Genomic DNA, 19,256 nt, shown 5'->3' on the forward strand with positions numbered 1-19,256 from the left:
AGAGAAACCCAATATATCATATCTTTTTATTCTTAAGGCATTTATTTATTTATTTGTTCTCTGCCAGAATTTCACATTAGCTTAAAATTTAATTCAGTCTTTAAATTTCTTTGAGGATATCACCTCATGTATTACAAAACCCCCTTCTCCATCAGACAGTGTGACCAGAACCAACTAAATGTTAGTACTGTTGCCCTACACGGCAACAGCTCCTAAGTCAAACTCATCTGAAAAGGCCAGACTTCTGCAAGGTGCACTTTGAAGAAGATGTACTTTTTGCTTATGGCAAGAAACCAGTGAATCCTCTAAGAATAATAAAAGGGAGTATTTAACAGTTAAGCACATGGTTTGGAGTGAAGACTTCAGATGTTGCTCTGCTGGTCCAGGCTGCTTAATACTCTTCTTGTTCCTCCTGTGGGTCCCTTTCATCAGGTATCACAAAGCCTTCATCTGAGGCATAAAGAATATCTACAGTTCTCTGTGGTGCAGGGCTGTTTCCTCCTCATTCTCCAGGCAAATCAGCTCAATGTTCCTTAGCTTTCCGAAGTAGCCGTCTTTCTCCTTCCCCAGGGCTTCAGCAGTCAGCTTCAATACTTTGCCCTCTGCTTCAATCCCTCTGTGTCACCGTCCCCAGTGCCCACACCAGGATTCTTTCGCACCATCCCAGGGCCAGCCTCCGGAGCTGCAATAGTTCTCTATGTGACAATGAATCTCTGTGGAGCTGCAGGCCCAGAGAGGACAGCTTTCTTCTGTTCACTCAGAGCTGGAGTGACAAGAGAAAGAGCTACCACAGTTTGACCTTGTCTGGCATCTACAGGGCCATACTCTTTTCCATCATGATTTGCATATAAAAACTTCTTGAACCATTGGACAAATTCAAAATTGTCCTGAAATTTTCCTTTTGCTAATGTATCCACAGGACTAATTTTGCAACACCCATCCTCTTGAAGCCTGCTTGTAGTATTTTGAAGTTCCAAATATGTTCATGTTGAGCTTAGCTTCCAGTTTCACTTCCTTCAAGGCAATGGAGACAGGGAAGAGCACGCCTACAAACTGACAGGATGCAGCCCGTGAACACAATGTTCTGTCTTCATCATATTCAACTGCAGACAGTCATTGATCCAAGCCAGCATGTATGTAGACTTAGGGTGTCACTGGTGACTGACATTGAATACACATTCACTGCCATTTTTGGCTCTGAGGGGACCTGTGTCTGCTGTTTGAGCATCCTGCTCTGTTAGTCTTCAACTCATTCAAACCTTCAAACACCACCTACCCACAGGCAATACAACAAATCATAATCTCACTATCACAGGAAAGTGTTGGAGGATGGTGTGATGTATTTTGATGTTAATTACTGTTTGTTGTCTCTAGGGCCCATCTTTTGACTGAAGAAAGACCATCACCTGGGCAGGGCAAATGGGTAGGTGTGGCTAAGGTTCCTGGGCTTGTGGGAGACAGAGAGAATCTTGGGAAGGAGAGAGATGTAAGGAGAAGACCGGAAAAGAAAATTTCACCATCATGGGTTACGTGGAAGAGAAGCACATGGCTGGCGTGGATGGAGAGTTGGACCAGTTAGAGAATATTAGCAAGCATATGGGATTATGGATGGAAGGTATCTTGATGGAAATTATTAGAAGCTGATGATATGGGATTGGGGCAGGGATTCCAGATCCCATATCCCATATCCCAGGTACGGGATACCTGCCCCACTATGGGAAGTAGTTTAGAGTATTTATATCTGCCCTACCCCAGGTTAACTAAGTCTACTTTAATGTATAACAGATGTCTGGGTCTTGATTATTGCTAGTGGGTTATACTGACATAACAATAATTATAGGCCTGATAATAAACATTATTAGACAGTACTGATAGTTTAACCACAACCGGAAAGGTTGCAGAGTAGTAAGTTCACTAGGCTTGTGTAATATCTATCTTTAATTACTGTAAGGAAGCACTTGAGAGTGGGCAACGCTATAAAGAAGAAGGGAGCACTTCTCACAGTCCAGCAACTCCAGGGCATCACTCCTGCTCTGCTGACAGCCTGATGGAAGATGGTGTCACAATGGTGGAAAGACCAATTCACCAAACAGCAAACTGAGAGAGACCCAATGGCGAGCCACTGATCACACCTGCTCACACCTGCGGGTGCTGGGGCAATGCCTGGTGGTTGTGGATGTGCACAGGCAACTGCTCACATCTGATAGTACTGCAGCACTGCCTGGGTATGAGGGATACGCACAGGCAACTGCTCACACCCGAGGGTGCTGGGACACTAGCTGGGGGTGAAGAGCTGTGCATAGGTAACTGACTACACTTGAGGGTGTTGCAGCACTACCTGTGGGTGGAGAGATGTGCACAGGCAACTGCTCACACCTAAGGGTACTGGGGCAATGCCTGGGGGTGAAGGATTTGCACAGACAAGTGCTCACACCTGCTCACATCTGAGAATACTGGGGCACTGCCTGGGGTTGGTGGTATGTACCTGCAACTGCTCACACCTGCTGGTGCTGGGGCACTCACTTCTTGGGTATGGAGAGATGCGCATTGGTAACTGATTACACCTGAGGGTGTTGGGGCACTGTTTGGTGGTGAGGGGTGTGCGCAGGCAACTACTCACACCTGGGGGGTACTGGGACACTGCCTGGTGGTGAGAGATGGTGTTGGGTGGGGCTGGAGCCACCAACTTGTCAAAAACACAATATGGCTATAGCTGTTGCTCTTTCCCACGCTTAAGCTTCACAGGTGGTGGGGGGAGGCAGACCACCACTGGGCCCCTCTACCAAAAACCACAGAGGTGTCGCTGGTCCTGTCAGAGGAAGGCCACAATCTAGTCAGCTACATCTGTGCCTGCTGTTGTGTATTTTAAAAGATGAGGGGCAGAGACATCAAGGTGTCCCATGGTTATCTCCATTCCTCTCCCTCCCCCTCTCCCTCCCCCCTCTCCCCCACTTGACTCAGTCCATCATCCTTGTGTGCTAACATGACATGCTCAGTGGAGTGTGGCTGCTGTGCACTCAGAACAGAGGCTCATGGTTTGGTTTGGTCATCTTGCATTCAGACACTTTTATTGCTGCCACATTTCCTCACCTCCACATTCAGTGACTCCCCCAACAGTTTAAGAAGCCAAGGTGTGATCCCTTCAGTAGGTAAGGAGACATCCTTGCGTGGGTAGTTAATGATGTTTCAGCAAATGCCCCAAATGCCTCTTGTGAGTGCCACTGTCACCTGCTAACACTCACTGATCAGGTGTCCATCCTGTGTGGATGGAAGAGGAGCAAGGGGAGCTGCACTGATGGTGTGCACCAGTCAAGGCAACCCTGAGATTGTCACAAAGAGGGGCACAGGAATGGGGAGGGGGAAGCGGAAGGGGAAGGGAGTGCATAAAATTGATACAAGATGAAGCCAAACACAATCCAAGCACAGATGGGGAAGGAGCTTACGAAGGCCCACCGTAGCTATTAATACTTGGTAGATACTGGGGCAGGGAGAATCTGTTTTCCTCAGGGATGTGGTCCCTGTGGGGCTACACTGCAGCCATGCTTTTGTACATGGCCCTTCTTCTGTGCACATAAATGAAGAGCCAAGGGAGCCTAGTGAGCTCCAAAAGAAAATATCACATGACTCTGGGAGGAAAGTGGTTTATGGGCCTAAGTGGACAGTTGCCTACTTTGGAGGCACAGGGGCTGTCTAGCATAGCTGACACAGCTGAGATGACACAAGGCAGGCTTACCCAGTTCCTCTGTCTTCCTGGCACCCAGTTGTATGGAAAATTCTCTTAGAGATCCTCCTTCCTGATTATGAATTGTTGTATTGAGTGCAGGCAGGAAGAACTCAGGAGAAGAAGATGGAACCAGAGCACGGTGCACAAACAGAAGACACAGGTTCCCTCAGAGCCAAAGATGGCAGCCAATGTGTATTTGATGTCAATCACCAGTGACACTCTGAGTCTACATACATGCTGGCTTGGATCAATGACTGTCTGCAGTTGAATATGATGAAGACAGAACATTGTATTCAGGGGCTGCATCCTGTCACTTTGTCTGCATTGCCTTGAAGGAAGTGAAACTGGAAGCTAAGCTCAAACATGAACATATTTGGAACTTCAAAATACTACAAGCAGGCTTCAAGAGGATGGGTGTTGCAAAATTAGTCCTGTGGATACATTAGCAAAAGGAAAATTTCAGGACAATTTTGAATTTGTCCAATGGTTCAAGAAGTTTTTTGATGCAAATCATGATGGAAAAGAGTATGGCCCTGTAGATGCCAGACAAGGTCAAACTCTTTCTCTTGTCACTCCAGCTCTGAGTGAACAGAAGAAAGCTGTCCTCTCTGGGCCTGCAGCTCCACAGAGATTCATTGTCACATAGAGAACTATTGCAGCTCCGGAGGCTGGCCCTGGGATGGTGCGAAAGAATCCTGGTGTGGGCACTGGGGATGGTGACACAGAGGGATTGACGCAGAGGGCAAAGTATTGAAGCTGACTGCTGAAGCCCTGGGGAAGGAGAGAGACGGCTACTTCGGAAAGCTAAGGAACATTGAGCTGATTTGCCTGGAGAATGAGGAAGAAACAACCCTGCACCACAGAGAACTGTAGATATTCTTTATGCCTCAGATGAAGGCTTTGTGATACCTGATGAAAGGGACCCACAGGAGGAACAAGAAGAGTATTAAGCAGCCTGGACCAGCAGAGCAACATCTGAAGTCTTCACTCCAAACCATGTGCTTAACTGTTAAATATTCCCTTTTATTATTCTTAGAGGATTCACTGGTTTCTTGCCATAAGCAAAAAGTACATCTTCTTCAAAGTGCACCTTGCAGAAGTCTGGCCTTTTCAGATGAGTTTGACTTAGGAGCTGTTGCCGTGTAGGGCAACAGTACTAACATCTAGTTGGTTCTGGTCACACTGTCTGATGGAGAAGGGGTTTTTGTAATACATGAGGTGATATCCTCAAAGAAATTTAAAGACTGAATTAAATTTTAAGCTAATGTGAAATTCAGATAGAGAAGGAATTAATAAATAAATGCCTTAAGTGTTCTAAGCTAATGACCATAAAATGTCACAGTGAATCCTTTTGATTTGCCCCCTTTTCTCCAACTTGGGCCAGGCCATGGTGAGGTGAGGCACGCCTCTGAATTGTTCTGTCTCTTTTCCTTCTGAATTGTCTATCTTCTTTCCCATTATTATCCAGGTGTCTCTCCAAAATTCACCATAAGGGTTGTAAGAATATGGAGACTCAGGGCCAACCCTCAGATGCAGATCTGAGATGATCACACTATACGCTGCCGTGCCTGATGACCAGACTGGCTCTCTGTCCCTTTTTCTAGCCAGGAAGTCCTGAACGTACCACCATCAGTATGTGTGACTTCACATAACACCAAAGTGAGTTTGCTGTCTCATGGTTTCTGAACAAAGAATTCATTTTTTCCTTCTCACGTCCTTCCAAAGTTCATAACCTCACAGCTCACAATAAGGTGAAACCTTTGCCAAACAAGCAAATAAAATGAAACTAACAAGAAAATACTGTATAAGAGAAAATGCACCATAAAGTACTGTTAGAAGAGTTAAGAGGAAATTCTTGAAGACGTGAACCCTGAGAGGGATTGGGGTCTCAATGGCCACACAGGAAACTTCCTAGAAGAGGCTCTGAAATAAGACCACACTTAGTGAATCCCACTGTTGTCACCAGATCCCTGCTGTCCATCTCCACAAAGGCCCTTCCTAGGAACACTCAGTAAACTTGTGTTTTAAACATGGCACCAGCTCAGTCCATGAGTCAGGTGGCTAGGTTAGGATGCTTCTCCAGGCAAAGGGTCAGGGATGAAGAAAACAAAATATTCCATGATAAAAACAAATTTAAACAGTACCTAACCACTAATCCGGCCTTACAGAAGTTAATAAAAGGAAAACTCCAACCCAAAATGACAAACTACAACCAAAACTACATGGCAAATAGATGATTATACTGTCACAAAAACATAACCACACAAGAACTCTACTGAAACCAACATCAAAGTCAAGGAACTTAACAGTCTGTCACTGGTCACTAATATTTCTCAACATAAATGGTCTCAATTCTCTTATAAAAAAGACACAGACTAACTGACTGGATGCATAAACAAGACCTAACATGCTTCTACATCCAAGAAATACATCTCAGTCACAAGGATAAATATTATCTCAGGGTAAAAGTATTCCAAGCAAATGGACACAGGAAGCAATCTGCTGTAGCCATTTTATTATCTAATAAAATAGACTTTACATCAACAGTAATCAAAAGAGTTGAGGAAGGACACTTTATACTCATCAAACGTAAAGTCAAGGAAGATGACATGACAACTCTGAACAACTATGCTTCTAATACAAGGGCACCCATATTTGTAAAAGACCTGTTAACAAAGCTTAAACCACCCATTAATAGTGGGAGACTTCAACCACCACTTTCACTGAAGGATAGGTCATTGAAACAGAAACTAAGCTGAGAAATAATATCATTAACCAATGTCATGAATCAAATGGATCTAACAGATACCTACAGAACTTTTCATCCAAACACAAAGAATTATACCTTCTTCTCAGCACCCCATGGAACCTTCTCCAAAACTGATCACACAGTAGGCCACAAAGCAAGCCTCAACAGATTCAAGAAGATTGAAATAATACCTTGTATCCTATCAGATCACCATGGTCCAAGGTTTGACTTCAACAACAGCAGAAATAACAAAAAGCCTACACACATATGGAAACTAAACTTAATGACCCCTGAGTCAGGGAAGAAATAAAGAAATTGACAACTTCCTGCAATTCAATGAAAATAAAGGAACAACATACCCAAATTTGTGGGACACATTGAAGACAGTGCTGAGAGGAAAATTCACATGCTGGTGAGAATGTGGAGAAAGAGGAACACTCCTTCATTGCTGGTGGGAATGCAAACTTGTACAACCACTTTGGAAATCTATCTGGCACTATCTCCAAAAACTGGGAATAGGGCTTCCTGAAGACCTAGATATCCCACTTTTTGGAATATACCCAGAAGATGCTCCTCCACACAGCAAGGACATAAGCTCAACCAAGTTCATAGCAGCCTTATTCATAATAGCCAGAACCTAGAAACAGCCTAAATGTCCCTCAGTAGAAGAATGGATAAAGACGCTGTGGTACATTTACACTATGGAATATTACTCAGCTATTAAAAACAAGGAAATCCCAAAATTGGTGGACAAATGGACGGAACAAGAAATGGTCATACTGAGTAAGTTAACCCAGAAGCAGAAAGACTCACATGGTATATGTTCACTTATAATTGGACACTAGCCCAAAATGTGTGTCCCATGAAAGTCTTCACTTACCAGGAGATTGGGATAGGTATGAATACATCCCACTGGGACTCTAGGTAAGACAAATATAGGAGATAGGGAAATAGAAGGACCCAAAGGGACCTAGAAACTTTCAAGAACATTGTGATGTGTGGATTTGGGCCCAGGCAGTTCTGTTCAAGCTATTGCATTAACCAAGGACATTACAAGCAATAAACATTAAACCCCTACTCTGATCTAGACAATGGACAGGACATTTTCCAGTTATGTAGAGAGTGGGGACTGACTCTGACATGAACTCTGGTGCCAAGTATTTGACCACTTCCTCTTGGTGGGGAGGTCTGATGGCACTCAGAGAAAGAATAAGCAGGTTAAAAAGATTAGATTTGATAGCCTATGACCATATAGTGGGGAGGAGGTCCCCCTCAGTCTTAGACCTAGTGGAGGGGAATACAGTGAAAGTATGAGGGGGAGAGGAACGGGAGCATATAAGTGATGAGATGACAATTGAGGTGTAATCTGAATAAATAAAAAAAAGACATGAACATTGAGCAATAACCCGACTGAGAAATAAGTAGAACCTAAGAAATCAAAATATTTCCCACCCCAGCAGATTACCATTTTCAGTCTTATTTATTTTCTTTTATCTGTTTTTTTTTCTTTTGGTAGAATGTAGAAATAATAAGGAAGGCAGGACACAGGATAGGGAGGGCTTTCTGAAGAATATCGACCTTGGTACAGATGAGAATGAGATGGGGCTGGAGAGTGTGGGATGGGGTCGGGTGGGTAGGACCATGTGAGAGCAGAAGCTCCAGATGGCTGGTGCGTCTTTTTTCCCCAGAGGTGTGGAAACAGGATAGTGTCTTGGGCTATTGGACCGAAAACTACATCAATAGCTTCTCTACTTTGGGTTTGTCATGGAATATCCTTCCACAAGCACACATGGACTCACCTAACATTCATCTCACTGTATGTGACTTCTGCAACTGTATGGGAGATGTCTTGCCTGAAATACCTCGTTACTACATGGCTGTCTTTCCAATGCCCCAGACAGAGACCTCAGAGTGAAGGTGCCATTACCAGACCCCTAGCCGGAAGCCTGAGCATCAAGCTCCGCTTCATGGCTTCCCATATCTGGAGAAAGATGAAAGGCTGGAAATACATGTAGGTGCTGGAGAGATGGTCCAGTGGGTGAGAGTGCCTGTTTTACAAGCAGCAAGACCTGTGCTTGAGTCTCTGGCACCCATGTAAAAGGTCAGGCATGACCAGGTCCCTGAGTGTGGGGTGCAGAGATAGAGGATGCCTGGGGCCTGCTGGCCATCAGCCTAGATCCAGGTTCAGTGAGAGATGCTGTCTTAAGTGACTGAGGTGGCAGGTGGCAGACCAGGACACATGACGTCACACTCTGGGCCCTGCACAGTTCCACCCCAGCTACACCAAAGGCCAGCTTAACCTCAGTGTACACAATATATTTCTGCTTCTCAGTATATTTTCTGTTGCGTTTTATTGGTAAATTACTTAATTTGCAAGTAAAATGAATACAATAAATGTCTTGTAGATATTTGCTGGTTTATTTGGTACCATGAAATATCTCCCTCAAAATTCATTATTTTATATTTAATCATATGTGTGACTGTGAGTGTATACTGTGTATAGTGTGTGTGTGTGTGTGTGTGTGTGTGTGTGTGTGTGTATGAGAGTACATACCACATGTGAGATACACTGGGTATGAGAGTATGTACCATGTACGTGTGTCTGTGTCTGTATTTACCATGTGTGCATATGTTAGTGTATACTGTGTATGTGAGTGTGCACCACATGTGTCTCTGTGAGTATGCACTCTGTGTGTTTTTTATGTGTGTGTGTGTTTGTGTAAGAGAAAGAGAAAGAGAGAGAGTACATAGGTCAGTGTTGTCAGATCCATAGCCACAGGAAGTGATCTGCTTACAGGTGGTTGTGAACTGCCATAAGTGTGTGGTAGAATTTGAATGTGGTTTGTCTGGAAGTATAGTGCAGACTCTTAACTTCCAGGTGACTCTCCATCCTGAAGCTTCCAAGCTGAGCAGACTTTGATGAAAATGTCCACACAGGCTACTCGCTCAAAACCATTCCCTGTAGTGTGATCACTTAAGCTAAGCGAGGGACCCGATGCCTAGGTCCTTTAGTTACTCTTATTATCCTTGTGACACTCAGTGACTGACACAAGTTTTCTTGTCTTAGTCACTTACAAGGCTGCAGATATTATGCGTGTATTATGACTTTCAAGCTAATCCCCACATCGAAATTTAAACAACCCTGAAGGCATTTCACAGTCTAGACGTGCACACTCTTGCTCTTACTTGGTCTCTGACTTCACTGACTTTTGCTTTCATTTCTCTCATGTGACTTACCGAGGTGAATGCGCCTGTTTCGCTGCCCACTGCTTTGTCACCTCAGATTTACCACCACACACTTGCTCTCAGGCATTAACTCCTGCTTTGGCCTTCTGGTTTTTGTTGTTGGTGGTGGTGACTGTTGAGTGTCCCCTGAGTTCTGAGGTAAGTACTTAATTACCTCATTAAGATTCTGTGCTTGTCTGAATTCAAATTGCTTCACAGTACAACTTTGGATGAATCCTAGAGGTTCTGTTTCTGGAGTAACTACGGTCCCCCCCCCCCCCGAGCCCCCCTCCGTTCTTCGTTTTGCTGATAAAATGACATAATAACAGACTGAGGAGGGAGCTTTAAGACAATTTTCTTGGAGTGTCAAAGGATAATCACATGGCACGTCAGTGTGGATGTGCCCAGGGGTGATGGCAAAGAGGAAGAGAGAAAGCCTGTCTCTTGAGTTAGGCCATAAGCAGGCAGCCAAATGGCAGGAGAGAGCGAGTTTTTTCCTTATTACATTTAGGAAATAAAAATATCTGATATCAGCATGCATGTGATATTATCTTTCAGATAAAAACACTGAAATTTTTAATGGCAAAAATATGCAATGGATGAGATCAAGCTTTCTTGGGCACTGGCTAGCACTTTAGAGAGATAGGAAAACAAAAAGGCAAACAGAAAAGTTGTTTTGACTTCAGGAGTAGCAAGGCCAAACAGCCCTGACAGAGTTTGACAGCGCATCAGTGGTGGGCATTCTGGGGAGGAAAGGTAAGAAATTATCTCATTAATGGGATAATTGTTTCTCCCAGCTCCTCAGGTGGACTTAAGGTGAATTCCCCTTCCCACAGGTTAGCTAGAGGCTTTACTACTCTGGCTGCATTAACTCTTATGTCTGGGTGGTTTGAAAGTCAGGACTTCACTGAGGTAGACACATTCCACAATCTTCACCAAAGCTTTTCCTTAAGTGGTTTTCTAGTGTTACCATAACAGATTGACACGTGATGCTCTTGCTTTAATTACATTGATATTGGGACATTTAATTTTTGATTTTTATTTCTGATTTTATTTTTAGCCAACACTACTGTCACTTGCTTCTTCCACTGGTTCAGTTTCTTTGAATGCAACTTCAAAAATTATTCCTATTTACCTTTATTGTGCCCTGATGTGAAAATAAATTCTTTACCAATCCTAAGATAATATGAAGCTAAAAAATATCTTGGTCCCATTGATGTCATTCAAGTAACATTAGAAGAAAGATGTATGTTCCCTTGTTTTATTTCATGTATGATTTACATATTTTAATTAAGACTACCAATTAAGTCCCAGGACCAGTTTGAGCTGAGCATACCTGGGACACAAAGCCTAAATGTGATCACATGAATGTTGCCAGGGGTCAGAGGTGAAAGAGGTCTTCATCTGTACCTTCTTTGCTCTCCTCAACTCAACAGCAGCAACTGTGTGGTCTCGTAGGGCCTATGGGAATGCTGGGATATAGGGGGCTAACATTATAGGATATGGTCTAAGTCACAGTTATAAGTAATAAATAGTGTGGATTTCTTGGGGAAAGAAATAGGGAGAGGATGGAAGTGGGGTTCAAATTTCACACAGGTGATACATCCACACAAGTAAAGAGGCAGAGGAAGGCAAGCCTAGAATGCTGTGGAAGAGGACAAGAATCCCCTCCTGGCATCTGGAATGAGCACTAAGTCAGGCCAACTCTTGATTTGTGCTTCCACCTGCTTTTGTTTCCAGGACACTACCCTTAATCTATGTGAGAACTCCCCCTTGGGGGAAACACACCCCTCTACTGGACATCATCAGGTCTTATCTCCTTGCTCTCAATTCTTTTAAGGAAGAGACTGTCCATGACTCAAAGGATTATGAACAAAACAGCTTCAGAGAATGTCCAACAATACCTTATCCTCATATGGTGGGGTCTTCAAGTTAAATTTATGGCTGCATGTCCCTCTGGAAGAGTCACTCACATAATAATAATAATAATAATAATAATAATAATAATAATAATAATAATAATAGTAAACATATCCAGAATGTCTCTGTTAAGCCCACTAATAATCACACTAGCATCTTCCAGCTGCATCTTCAAACTTCTAGACTGGGCTTTAGCTTCTTTTCTTCTTCATGATCTTTAATCTTCTTCGTGTTCCCACACCATCCTTGAACACTTCCTCTAAACCTCACACTCTTGCTCAAAATGAGCACCAGTGCCTACGGGGAGAACGCCAGGTGTTTAGAGAGCCCTTCATCTTGGCTCATTCTCCCTGCCTTGCTGTTCCTGCCTAGTCTTGGTCCTACTTCTTGTCACAACAGCAGGAAGAGTAAAACCCACCTCAGTTCAGACCCTACCTGACGGGACAGTTTTCATATCACTTACTATGGCTCTTTAAAGGAAATAACGAGACAGCAGGATATGAGACACTCCATGGAAAGGGTTCTCTACCACTTCTTCCCACTGTGCTCATAGCATTTGCTGATACACGGCCTGTGTCATGACACTTTCCTACAGAATCCCCCAGCCATTGACTAACACTAAAGAAATGACTATTCACTTCACACCTGGCAGTGCTCAGGTAGATTTAGTGACAGCCAGACAGATTCTCAAAACCACAATGGGTGCATCTCCTGAGAGCTGTGGAGAACAAGTGAAGAGCTTTTATTTCCTTTCTCAGAAAAAAAAGTGTGAAAATCACTTTTTCTTGTAAAGTGGTAATAAAAGACAATCACTGGTCACAGCTGCCAACTCAGCTGCTCGCTAGAAGAAACTTGCTGGAGATGCTGATCCCTCAGCTCCTTAGCCTCTCCATCATGCTCTCCATGTCACACAGACACAGACACATACAGACACACACACACACACACACACAGACACACACACACACACACACACACACACACACTTGGCATATACCAATGTCCTCTGTATGTGCTCAAGCTTGGACCACTAACTTATTCTTCAATCTAAAGTGAAGGAAATCACTGATAAACACCAAAGCCTTTATTCACTAGAGTGTCTTAGAGGCCTAGGTTTTGCAAAGTGTTGTTACAAAAGAGTATTTTTATTGTCTTTTTATAGCACATTTTGGCCATATTCACCAGCCACTTCAAGATCCGTCTCCTCTTCCCTCTTCACCCTATTTTTATATCCCCTCATTGAAAACTGTAAACAAACACAGCCTGATTTTCATCTAAATTCCTAATTTATTTTGCTCTATCTTTTAGATACATTATCACTCTCCTTTTTCCATTGCATGCCACCTCTAATGCTTCGTGTCCTGTGACTCTAGACAGAAGGGCTGGGGCTGTACTGCTGGCTCTTGAGACTATTGGCTTGCACAGAATGGCCCGGACACTTTAGGAAACACAGGCACTGGGCTGGGTCCAGTGGCAGCGAGTGTGACACTCAGGCACAGACCATCTTCCAGGATATTTCCATGGTTTACATTCTGTGTTCTAATGGCAATTCCATGGGTGAAGGTAGTAATGTCGGCCAGTCATTGATCTCAATGATTGAGGTCAGTGTGATGATTCCAGGCAACAGTGTATTTATAGACACCATTAGCTTAACATTTGACTCAATAGTTATATTTGTAGAATTTATTGATTTATGACTGTTTTGTGACATGATTTTGTGGTATAGCTCAGACTGTCCTCAAATTTGGCATCCTCCTAATCTCGACTTCCAAAGTCCTAAATATATAGAAGTTCATTACCACTCTATATCCTAGCTATATTTTTTCAAAAATAGATTATTTTATTTTTATATGGAGATGTTTGCCTGTATGTATGTTTGTGTATCACAGGCATGCAGTCACACCAGAGGCCAGAAGAGGTTATGGATCCTCCAGGAGTCAGAGTTACAGGCAGTTGTGAACTACCATATGAGTGCTATAATCTGAACTTGGGTCTTCTGCAAGACTATCAAATGCCTTTGACGGCTGAACCCTCTTCAGTCTCCTAGATATTTTAATTGCTTATTTTTCTAATCTGTGTGTATGCATCTATGGATTCCACCAATTTATGGATATGGAAAATGCCTTTGCACTGACTATACCTTGTCACACAGTAACAACTGCTTACAGATCACTTGAGTTCACTTAGGAGTTGTAAGTCTGGAGATGATTTGATGTCAATGGGAGCATGTGCATAGGCTATAGGCATGTATTAGGTTATTTTATATAAGACTCAACAGGGATGAAATTTGGTACCTTCTAGGATTCCTGGAACAAATATTCTGTGGGTGTAGCAGGATAAGTGTACTGCTGTATCGAATATTAGTTATAATGATGTTGTCCCCAGAAGTACATGAATATGTAGACAAAAGTGATGATCAGAAAATGCCTAAACATTGAGGGTACAATCATGCAATTCCATACTATACCATCATTAAATTAATAGTACCATAGGAAGAACATTCTACATCATGGTAATGCAGGAAAAACTTTCCTGGCATATCTTAGGAAAAATCCCTAGGAATGAGCTTACATGTATAGGGTTATACAGCAATGTGATAATAATGTAACATTATTGGTGGAGAAAGATGACTTACTTATCTTATCTTTCTGTGGCCATTGTGTAGCCACACAATGTTTATTTAAAAATAATTCTCTGAAAAATCTGGGCATGGTGGCACATGCATTTAATCTCAGCATTCAAGAGGTAGCAGCAAGCAGATCTCTATGTGCTCAAGGCCAGCCTGGACTATGAAGAGACTTCCACTACAATGAATTGAGTAAAGCCTAAAACAAATTCAAAACTTCCATTGAAGCATGTTAGAGTTTGAAGGTTACAGTATTTTGTAGCTACTGAGAAGTATGTTAATTTGCAGCTGGGGTATTTTATTAAAGTATAAAGGCAGGCTTCTTGGATGGCAGCTCTTGGCCAGATACACCAGTCCCAAGGAATGGGGGCAGAGAAATTGCCATGCAGACAAGGCGATGAGAGAGAAAGAGGGGGGGGCAGAGAGAGAGAGACACAGAGAGACAGAGACAGAGACAGAGAGAGACATAGAGAAAGTGTCACAGCTTGCTTTTTGTTTTGAGAAAATAATTATTTGATCTGTTATCTTTCTTCCTTACACTTTCTTATCTATCTTTCCTTTTCCAGATTTTAAGTGATAGAACTTGGCTACATGCAAACAACCATCAATAGGCTGTAAAATGCATCCTACCTACAGGTCACCCAAAGCAAATGGAGGAAACTGACCACAAATGTAAAGTAAGGCCTAACCAAAGGAACATATGTTCAATAAATGTGTAATCAAAATTTAGAGGGGGATTCCATGGTTGGCATGCACCTTCGTGGCGGAGCACATACTTAATATGCTTGAGATCCTGCGTCCCAAACCCAGCACCTTAAGAATAAACAAGGGGGAAATATTCCAAGCAAGAGAGGTACACAGCCCAACCTACACGTGATAACAGGAGATTTCCTTAAGAAGAGCCAGAAGAAACATGTTCACTGGGTTGTTAATACACAAAGCATATTTTGGAAAAACAAATTGAATTTGAGTGACAAATAAAAGGAGCAAAATGTTTAGAGAGAATTTTGGAGAGGCCTCATCTCTTTACTCTGTCTTTGTGTGAAGGTGGGAAAAGTGTTTTGTCCTCTGACCAAACTCACTCTTAGCCCATAGAATGGACTGTGAGAGGACTTGACCTCAACTCCAAGCTTTGTGTGTGGACTGATTGCAGTGGTTGGCGGAAAGACTGAACATTGATCTCTATGGTAGCATATGGACACACAATACTCCAGCCACACATGCCCTGAACCACAAAAGACTCAACACGGGCAACTGACTTCCATACAGTCCGCTCACATGGGGTAGCACTAAGCATTTCTGGGCAATTTTCCAGGGCCTATGTGAAGCACTGACTGCTGATTTGGGGAAGGAAACTAAACTGACTTCATTGAGATGAGTGTACACACAGAGGCTCCTTAGGATGCTCTTGTTGGGAGTCCTGCTGAGAGATGATGAGGTAGTTATGGAAGATGAAGAAAGAAGATGTGATGCAGGTTCTCCTGTGGCAGTACGGAGTTTGCTCACTGAGTAATGGAAGAGGAGGTAGAGAAATGGCCTCTTGGCTCTTATGGTTAAGCCATCTTCATTTATTGGGAGCTGGGCTTGTGGGAATCTATAGAACCCTCAAGAGTGAAACAGACTAGGCCCTGGAAGGAGGCTCCACTTACAGGGAACCAATGAGGAAGCCCCAGAGAGAGAGACCAGGTAGATGACAAGTAAATTAAACAGGGTCACAGGGGGAAGTGATTGAAACAATTGTGGAGTGTAGGGTCCTGGAGGATGAGGGTGAAGCATGGAGAGCAAGTGATTGAAATAAGAGTGTTCCCGACCCGCGGGTTCAGTTATTCGTGGAGTGGCGAGGAGGGTCGCGACCTGTGAATAAAGAATTAGGCGAAAGAGAGACATGAGCCCAGGAAAAACTTTGCTTATCGAGGGCCGTTTATTGTAAGGGGGTATCCAAATTTATAGTGAGCTTCTGAGAGGGCGGGGGATAGGAAGGTATGCAGTGGAAAGTTACAAAATCTTCTGGGCCAGGCCCAAGGACAGCAGGTGTGGAGTGGGGCGACTATACAGAAGTCTCGATACACCTAATGTTCTCTTTCTCAAGGTCAGGCTGGATCTTTGTGGTTGCTAGGCAGAATAATTATCTCAAGTATGCAGACAGCTGTGGCTTTCAGCCAGCAGGGCCTCTCAGCCACTGGGGCAGGTCAGGCAAGGTCCTATGGCTCCTGACATAAGAGTGGAGTGGGGCATCCGGGAGGATGAGAATGGAGCAGGGCAGGGATGAGTGGGAGGTGATCATAACAGCAAATGGTGTCAGCAGAGCAGAACATTTCATGTTAGCATAGGAGGTGCTTTGTACTTTTTAGTAAAAAGTTCATTTCTTCCACAATAACTTGGCCTCAGGCTCCAGTGGGGAGCTGGGTGGTGGGTTGGTGAAGGCTGGTGTATAATTCCTAAGTGAAAAGCCAAGGAAGGAAGGAAGGAAGGAAAGAAGGAAGGCAAGAAGGAAGGAAGGAGTAGGTCAGATTGCCATAGGATAGCTAAGCACAGACAGGGCTTTAGTTATGCTATGAGACAACTGGCACTGGGACATCCATAGTAACTACATATGAAAGCAGATAGGCACTACCACGAGGGCTCCTTTTCAGGTTAGAGGGCATCGGGACCTAGGAGACCTGAGAGGTCCACTCTATTATGCAAGAGTGGGAACTGAGTGTAAAAAAGGAGACACACTCCACAGTGAGGATGGAGCAAAGGTGTGAGAGGATACAGGGAAGTCTGGCTAAGAGATGATGATGACCAATGATGTCCTTTTCCTCAGAATGGAATGGAGGCCTGTGGCTTTAGCACGGGCTCTGACTTGTAACACCTGGGATGAACAGGACATCTGAAATGGTGCTCAATGACGGGAAAGAAGACAACAGCAAGTGCAGGGTTTACCTGTGCTCTGTCAACACCCCTCCCCACACAGATGGATAACCTGAGCCTCTAAGTTCTGTTTGGAGAAATAGAGTCATTCTGTGTGCCTTTCTGTCAACCACATGTCTCCATTGGAGGGCAAAGTGCTCAATCAGAGCTCTGCTCAACAACTGTTTAATGAATATATTCCATAATTGTGCCAAATATCAACATTAGGTCTAGCCAGTATTTTTTAGCAGGTGGTGGAGAAAATAAGAGCAGAGACGTGTAAGACAAAAAGCACCAGTGAGGATCCAAGATGGCAGCTAGCAGTGTGGACTATGTTTAGAAGCTCCAATAAACAATTCTGGGAATTGCACAGAATTCTGAACCAGGAACATCAAGGTAACCACACCACTGCAGCAGGAGTGCTCCACGGTTCCAAGGGACATGGTGCAGAGGACCTGCATGCCTCTGCACACAGACAGAACACGGATTTTCTCAGACTGGAGCGGTGGCAGCAGCAGCGGCAGTGGCTGAGGTTTGCAGCTCGGAGCCCTCTGGTGGAGGCAGTTGGTGTGGTGGCTGGTGGGAGTTGCTGCTGGAGAGGGGACTGTCAGCAGAATTTGGGCCATGCCATGTGGTTTGGGATCCATGACCCAAGGTCAACTTGGTGCACGGATCGTGCCCTGAATCCCAAACTGGACTCAGTGCACAGGTCGGCTCCTGAAACCCAAGCTCAGCTCAGTGCGCAGTTCTGATCTGAGACACTAGCTGAGCTCAGCGTGCAGTTTCGGCCCAGAGTCCCTAGCTGGACTTGGTGCACAGTTGGGCCCAGAGACTCTAGCTGAGCTTTGCATGCAGTCACGGTCCTGAGACTCTGGCTGGACTCTGTGCAGAGGTTGGGCCTGGAGTACCTGGCTGAATTCAGCGCACAGTGTGGGTCCAGAGTCCCTGGCTGAGCTCGGTGTGCAATTCCACCCCTGAGACTCTGGCTGAGCTTGGCGTGCAGTTTGGGGCCACAGTTCCTAACAGAGCTTGGCGAGCAGATTGGGCCCAGAGACTCTAGCTGAGCTTTTCACGCAATCCCAGACCTGAGATTCTGGTTGGACCCAGTGTGCAGTTTGGGTCCAGTATTCATGGCTGAGCTTGGCGGGCAGTTCGGGCCCTGAGACTGTAACTGACTGTGGCACGCGCTTTGGGCCCAAAGTCCTTTGCTGAGCTTGGTGTGCAGTCCCATCCCGGAAACTCTGTCTGGACTTTTCATGCATTTTGGGCCCAGAGTCCCTAGCTGAGCTCGGCAGACAGTTCGGGCCCTGAGAATCTAGCTGAGCTTGGTGCGTAGTTCAGGCCCAGTGTCCCTGGCTGGACTTGGCAGGAGTTTGGGCCCTAAAATTCTAGCTGAGCTTGGCACAGTCCCATCCCTGAGAATCTGGCTGGACTTGGCTGGCAGTTTGGGCCCAGAGACTCCACCTGAGCTTGGCAGGTGGTTTGACCCCAGAGAACCTAGCTGAGCTCAGAGCATGGTTTGGGCCCAGAGTCGCTGGCTGGACTTGGCAGGCAGTCCCAGCCCTGAAACTCTGACTGGACTCAGCAGGAAGTTTGGACTCTGAGACTTTAACTAAACTCAGCAAGCTCAGTGTGCACTTTGGGCCCAAGACCCTGGTTGGACTCAGCACTAACTGGACTAAGTGCGTGGAGTAAGCCCTGAGAACCAATTGGGTCCAGAGACACGAACTGGACTCAGTGTGTGAACGGTTTGGGCCCTGTGACACTAACCTGGATTCTGCAAGCAGTTTGGGTCTTGAAATGCTACCAGGAACCACATACCAGCAGAGCATCAAAGCTCCAGGACTAAGGAATCCTCAGGGAGACATGAAGTAGAGTGGCCATCAGACCACCTCCACCTGACCACCTTCAGTCCCTGGAGAGCTCCGGTGCTACAAGTGGACCCAGAAGGCTGTAGACACTTTGTCCTGACCCAACGCACATTCAGAGACCCAGAAAAATTGCATGACCCACAGCACAGGAGAACTGGGGATCACTGGCTGTGAGAGTCCAAAACAACAGGACTAGCCTCCTGCCATCCAGACCAGTGAAGCATCAGAGCTTCCGGCCTAGGGAAATTG

At 44.7% G+C, this 19,256-nt stretch overlaps 2 pseudogenes; one reads left to right on the top strand and one right to left on the bottom strand.

The window, feature by feature from the left end:
* Positions 1-257: 257 nt before the first annotated feature.
* LOC127195366 (microtubule-associated protein RP/EB family member 1-like) lies at positions 258-1,189 on the bottom strand (annotated as a pseudogene).
* A 2,713-nt stretch (positions 1,190-3,902) lies between these two features.
* On the top strand, positions 3,903-4,734 carry LOC127195367 (microtubule-associated protein RP/EB family member 1-like; annotated as a pseudogene).
* Positions 4,735-19,256: the final 14,522 nt, after the last annotated feature.

This window comes from Acomys russatus, chromosome 11 (assembly GCF_903995435.1).
Source record: "Acomys russatus chromosome 11, mAcoRus1.1, whole genome shotgun sequence".
In the NCBI taxonomy this organism is placed as follows: domain Eukaryota; kingdom Metazoa; phylum Chordata; class Mammalia; order Rodentia; family Muridae; genus Acomys; species Acomys russatus.